Below are 6,029 nucleotides of genomic sequence, written 5' to 3' on the forward strand. Positions count from 1 at the left end.
AAATGCCTGTAAGAAAATCAATCAGTATGCTCAATAAATACACTTTGCTAATAACCAGACCTCATTATTTTATATTTATAAGAGAACCCTTCTGTGTGCTATTTCTTTGAATATGCTGATAACTTCACTGTTGTTGATTGTGATATCCTTTTCAACAGCTAGCAACAAAAGATCAAATAACCTCTCCTCACTGGACAGGCTGCACAGCTTTTTCTTCACCCGCTTGATTTTGGAGAAGGTCCTTTCCACTGTAGCAGTTGTGACGGGTACAGTGGCATAAACTGATAAGAGTTTAAGCATAAGTGGCAATATCTCCTTTCCATTGTTTTCTTCCATCAGGTTGAGCATTGTTGCTGCAGTTTTCTGTGGCAGGCAAGGAAATGAGGAATATATCTTTAATTCAAACTGTAGTTTGTCTACTTCTTCTAACTCATAAAACTAGCATAATTTTTGCTATGACTTGAATGCATCTTCATTCACAGGTTCTTTCCAGTTATCTTGGACTGTCATACAATGAAAGGCTTTTAGGATACCCCATGTTGTGTTATCTCCACCTTTAAATATTCTTTTTAGCTCTTGTGATATTGTGTCTAAAAACACATAAAATACTCTCACACGGTAGTACTCATCCAAGGATTGATATTACTGGTCCTCAGTGGCAGATGTATCACTATACTTGTATCTTTCAGGCATTTTTCTTCTTCTGCCTTGTCCAGGAATCTCAGAGGGGAGGGCGATGGCCATGGATTCAGCTCTCTCTTTAACATTGGTAAAAATCTCCTGAAACTTCTCATCATTTCTTAATTCTATCAAACTTTGTAGCACTCCATCCACAATTCTGTAGGAGGTAGCTAAATCAAAGTCTTTCTATTGTAGGGCATTAGAGGCATAGGCAGTTTCTTGAAAAACTGGGGTGGCAATCTCAAGACAAACAAGAAATTCAAAGTTAATACTTTGCAGCAATATTGAGGCATCACCTGCTGATGCATCAGGAGGATATTTTTTGCACTATCTCTTCTAAAAATGGCTCCAGTGCTTGGATGACCTTCCTCATGGTTCTAAGAGCTGATTCTCTGCAAGCCCATCCTGTGTCTGATAGCTTCTTATGTTCAAGTGGGTGGTCTTCTGGATACATTGCTTTCTGGATCTCCATGAAAGCAGCATGCCATTTTGAAGAGTTAGCAATAAAAGCACAGTTTCTCCACCAAACTGAAAAAAGTTACAAACTGAGGACTTGATTTTGCACTTTTGACTAATACTAGATTTAGGGTGTGTGCATGGCAGTGTACATAGAGTGCCTTTGGGTTTTGTCTTTGGAGTCTGGATTGTATTTCATTTTATATTCCACTCATATTTGCTGCCCCATCATATCCTTTTCCACACATATCATCTATGTTCAGGATATTTTTATTAAGCATAGAAATCACTTCTTTCTCCAGTGCTTCACCAGTTATTGATTGCACACTGAATACTTGTATGAAACATTCTTTTATTTTGAAGTCATGTGCATATCTCACAGAAAAATAGGCCTGTTTTGTATGTGATACATCAGTTGTTTTCATCTATGAGGATGGAAAAGATCTTGCTCTTGTGAATTTCTTCTGATATCACTCTTCTAACTGAAATGGCCAAAGCCTTGATCAGGTCATTCTAAGTCCTATTTGAAAGCGATGACACTTGTGGTCTTTTCAGTATTTCTTGTTTTGCTTTAATTACATCAAGGTGCAATTTAACTACACTGTCATAGTTGCTAAACAGTTCTAGAAGTTCAAGAGAATTTCCTCGATTTTCACTGATAGAACTTTCTTGGTCGCCCCTAAATGGCAAACCTTGTCTTGCCAAGTATAGAGTGATGGAGATTAACCTACATAAAATTTCTCTTTTTACTCTGCTTCTCTTTGTCTGTAGTAGCTTTTACTTCCTGATTAGCTGTTTCTAAAGCAATATCTAATGCTTGACTTTGGAACCCTTTCCATCGAATCATACCAATCATGTGAGATTCTGAACTATAGTCAAACCATTCGGTGGTGGCTGCTGAAAAAAGCTCTTTGGCAGAACTTATCGTGTCTGAGCATAAACGCTTAGTTCATTTTTCCTTGAAGGAAGTTCTCTTTAGAGACAAGTCAAAAACCTTTGAAAACAACAATAAAGGCAGATTAAGAGATTAACAGTAATACAGGGACAAGTATCCTAATTTCCCTCACCCTTTCTTTACAACTGTACATGCTGGCCCAAGATCACCTAAATAACATTAACACCTTTTATACTTACATACATACACAAAAAAAAAAAAAACACACACACACACAAACACACACACACACACACACACACATATATATATATATATATATATATATATATATATATATATATATATATATACGTATATATATATATATATATATATATATATATATATATATATATATATATATATCATCTCGAAAACTGACATCTAGGCATAAAGAATGCTTATAATGAACTTGTAAGAAGAGTTATAAAACAAAAAGACCTTTCAAATCGTTTTAAATGTTCTGCCCTTGTCAGGTACTTATCTTTCACTAATGATATTTCCGTGCGTGTGGTCTTCGGGTCACATCCGTCAATCAATGGTCTTTCGGCTTATAAGATTAGGATTTCTTAAAGGAAAAGTCAATTTAATCTTCTCTCTCTCTCTCTCTCTCTCTCTCTCTCTCTCTCTCTCTCTCTCTCTCTCTCTCTCTCTCTCTATATATATATATATATATATATATATATATATATATATATATATATATATATATATATATATATATATATGTATATATATATATATATATATATATATATATATATATATATATATATATATATATCATGTAGATTTTCCTTAGAAATTCTTTGCATCCTTTGAATATAATGTTTTCTCTACCTTCCACCAGTATTTTTTCAATGGTGAGGATTTCCTTTCATGCATAAAAGTTTAACACTGTTCTGTGATGGGCCGAGAGAAGGTTGTGACTCAAAGGCAGGATGAAAGCAATTGAGTGAACTTTATTACAGAACGCTCGTTTATATATAGATAAACCCCAGGCAAAAAGCTCACCTGTTAACAGTTAATGGTGAGAAAAACAGACATGTTATTTCAGGTTCTTATCAGTGCGAGGGGAGAGCGAAGATACAAGCATAATACATACACAAAAAATGAAATGTCGTTACTATGTACGATCGTGTGACACACGGTTGGTACAGTTCTTTAAACATATTTAAAGTCATCTAGAGCATAGAGCAGTCACAATGCGAGGATGATGCTTTGTTCTTTCTTGAAATTGAGGTTTTCCACATTCTTCTTGCGTGATTATTCGATGAACTATTAATTCAGTAACATTAGAGGCTTCAGACGGCCAGATACAGGCTTTGATTACATCAGTAAAAGGGCCGCTGTTCATCTTCATTGTGAAATACTTGAACATACTGTGTAGGTGACTGTTTCCACGAGTTGGTTAAATTTCCAATCGTTTAAGTTTGATAGCTTATGCAGTCTTAAGCACTCCATTTCATACCTCAAGATCAACCATTCTGGGTATTAAATATGGCTCTCTGATCTTTGCCTGATAAATTTACCCTTGTGACCTCCAAGACTTCAAACTCACTAGCTGCCAGTCTTATTACGACAAAAGGATAAAACTGGAAAATAACCTGGGATTATTATTTAAAAAAAAAAACAAAAAAAATTGTTGGTTCCAGTTATCATAATAGAAATGGAAACCTTGCCTCATGAAATATATATGTTTGACAAGACTAACAGAAAAGAGAGAGAGAGAGAGAGAGAGAGAGAGAGAGAGAGAGAGAGAGAGAGAGAGAGAGAGAGAGAGAGAGAGAGAGAGAGAGAGAGAGAGAATTTAACTTTGCTTAATCGTAGCCACCTTTGGTTAATCCTGTAAGATTAGTAAAAAAAAGGAACATCTGTCATAAAGCGGCTACGCTTTATCAGTTTCACTCTGTTTGGATGGCTCGTGTCTAAGTTCTCTGTTCTTTTTTCCTTAAATTGATTGAATTATTTCGACACGAGTACGCTATACACTGGGTCAGACATCGTCTCAGTGGCCACGACAGATTGGTTTTACTATAGCATGCTCCTTTATTTTCTCTGAAGCTGTCCTCCAACGGCTTGTGCCCTCTGATTTCCAAGCTACTCGGCCCCTGTACTTTTCCTCGTTCAAAAAAAGACGAAAGCTGAAGCAGAACTTGGCATCTTTCTGAGGTGAATACTCCAACCAAAAGTTTCTTTCATACCATTTCTTCTGAAACGAGCATCCCTCCATTCTTGGGATATGAAATTACTGGTTGATATGGGCTTTAATTATTGCAGAGTCTGCGACTCACTAATACATATCTTATAGATAACAACATGGGCAGGGTCATTTGGATACTGTAATTCAGGTAGCATGGAAAATGGCTCTTCAACTTTGCTCACTTCTGCTCTTGCTTCAGTCTGGGGGTCCTGTGGAGCAACTTGTTGCTCTAGGTTATCTAAACTGTCCGCTTCATTTGGCTCATCGTCTACTTCCATATCTTCAACATCTGACTCTTCACTCTCCTGAGTCTCCTACCAGCTCTCCTTCTCCTCCTTCACTTGCTCTGATGTTGAAGCTGCCATTCTCGGCTTCATCCAATCATAAAGAGTTCTGCTACCTTTAGCAGCATCTTGTCTGAACCGCTCCTACTCCCTTTTTTTACTCTCCTTCCGTGACATAATGAAGATCATTAACATAACAGAATTAGAAAATCAAGGTTCCAAGAAAAAAATCAGGAGTACCCTAAATTTCAGTCAATTACCCTAAATTTTAGGCATCAGTGTAAAATACCTATTGATAGGAAAAACACAATAAAGGGTACAAGTGATTACATACGAACAGAAATCCACATCCTTTACTCAAAGAAAGAAAAAGAAATGAATGTAGAAATTAAACTTTTTGCTATACCCTTCATACCTTTCTCACGAACACCATGAAATCACATATCTGAAACTTCTGTACATGTTGTGACATTACTGATTGCTTTCAGCATTTTGTCATCAATATTCAGTGTATGAAAAGACACTTTCAAGTCCAGTGTTTCTTATGGTATATTACATGCATTTTACCATTTGATGTTTAATTTTAAGAGAAGATCTCTCAGAAGTTTTTGTTATAATTATTTGGCTAAAAAAGCGCTCAACTGCCGCATTCAAGTATGGTAGAGAATGGAAGGGGGTATGACTAAAGCTATATTGGGAAAGCATGGCTATCCTACAACATTTTCCTATTTAATAGCATATTTCTGGACTTTGTAAAATTAAGTTGATTTGATATTTCTTCATTTAGATAAAGGAGTCTTCATTCTTCATCTACAGAATGTTTATCAGCATATTTCGCTAATACATGGGTTTTTGGACCCACAACATGATCGCCAATTCGCAGTTATCAATATTTACTCAGATAAGCATAAACATCATTAATAACACGACATAAACATGATTCTCGAATGCCAAATGGTGAAAACAAGTAAACAAAAAAAGAAAATGAGAAACGAACAGATTTTTTTCACCATCCAGTTGGATATTGTTTATTTAAAAATCGAAAACTAAATATCACGTGCAGGTCAAGAACTTAATTGGACACATTATGCAACAAATGAAATGAAACACAAGCTGTATGCGTTCCAGTCCACATTACTGTTGCCCTTTCCTTATTTTCCTCTCCAAATATATTAATTTACTCGACTCACTTGGTCCACTGTATCTCTCTCTCCCTCTTTTTGTTATAACACTTTTTATAGCTATAAAAGGAGTCAAAGCCTTAATGCAGAGGCAATACCAGTTAGAATAACTAGGAAAGTTTACTTGGCCTGTTATCAGTCTAGCTCAGCTGAGCTTGCCTTGGCCCTAGTGTTACCAGACAGTGAGACATAGTCAGCTGATCTAAGATGACCCAGTGTTGCCAAGAAATAATGCCTATTTCTACAAGCTACTGTTAATTATCATTATTATTATTATTATTATTATT

At 35.8% G+C, this 6,029-nt stretch overlaps 1 pseudogene; it reads right to left on the reverse strand.

Annotated features, from left to right (window-relative positions):
• Nucleotides 1-335: 335 nt before the first annotated feature.
• Nucleotides 336-4,738, reverse strand: LOC137643550 (zinc finger MYM-type protein 1-like; annotated as a pseudogene).
• Nucleotides 4,739-6,029: the final 1,291 nt, after the last annotated feature.

This window comes from Palaemon carinicauda, chromosome 1 (genome assembly GCF_036898095.1).
Source record: "Palaemon carinicauda isolate YSFRI2023 chromosome 1, ASM3689809v2, whole genome shotgun sequence".
In the NCBI taxonomy this organism is placed as follows: domain Eukaryota; kingdom Metazoa; phylum Arthropoda; class Malacostraca; order Decapoda; family Palaemonidae; genus Palaemon; species Palaemon carinicauda.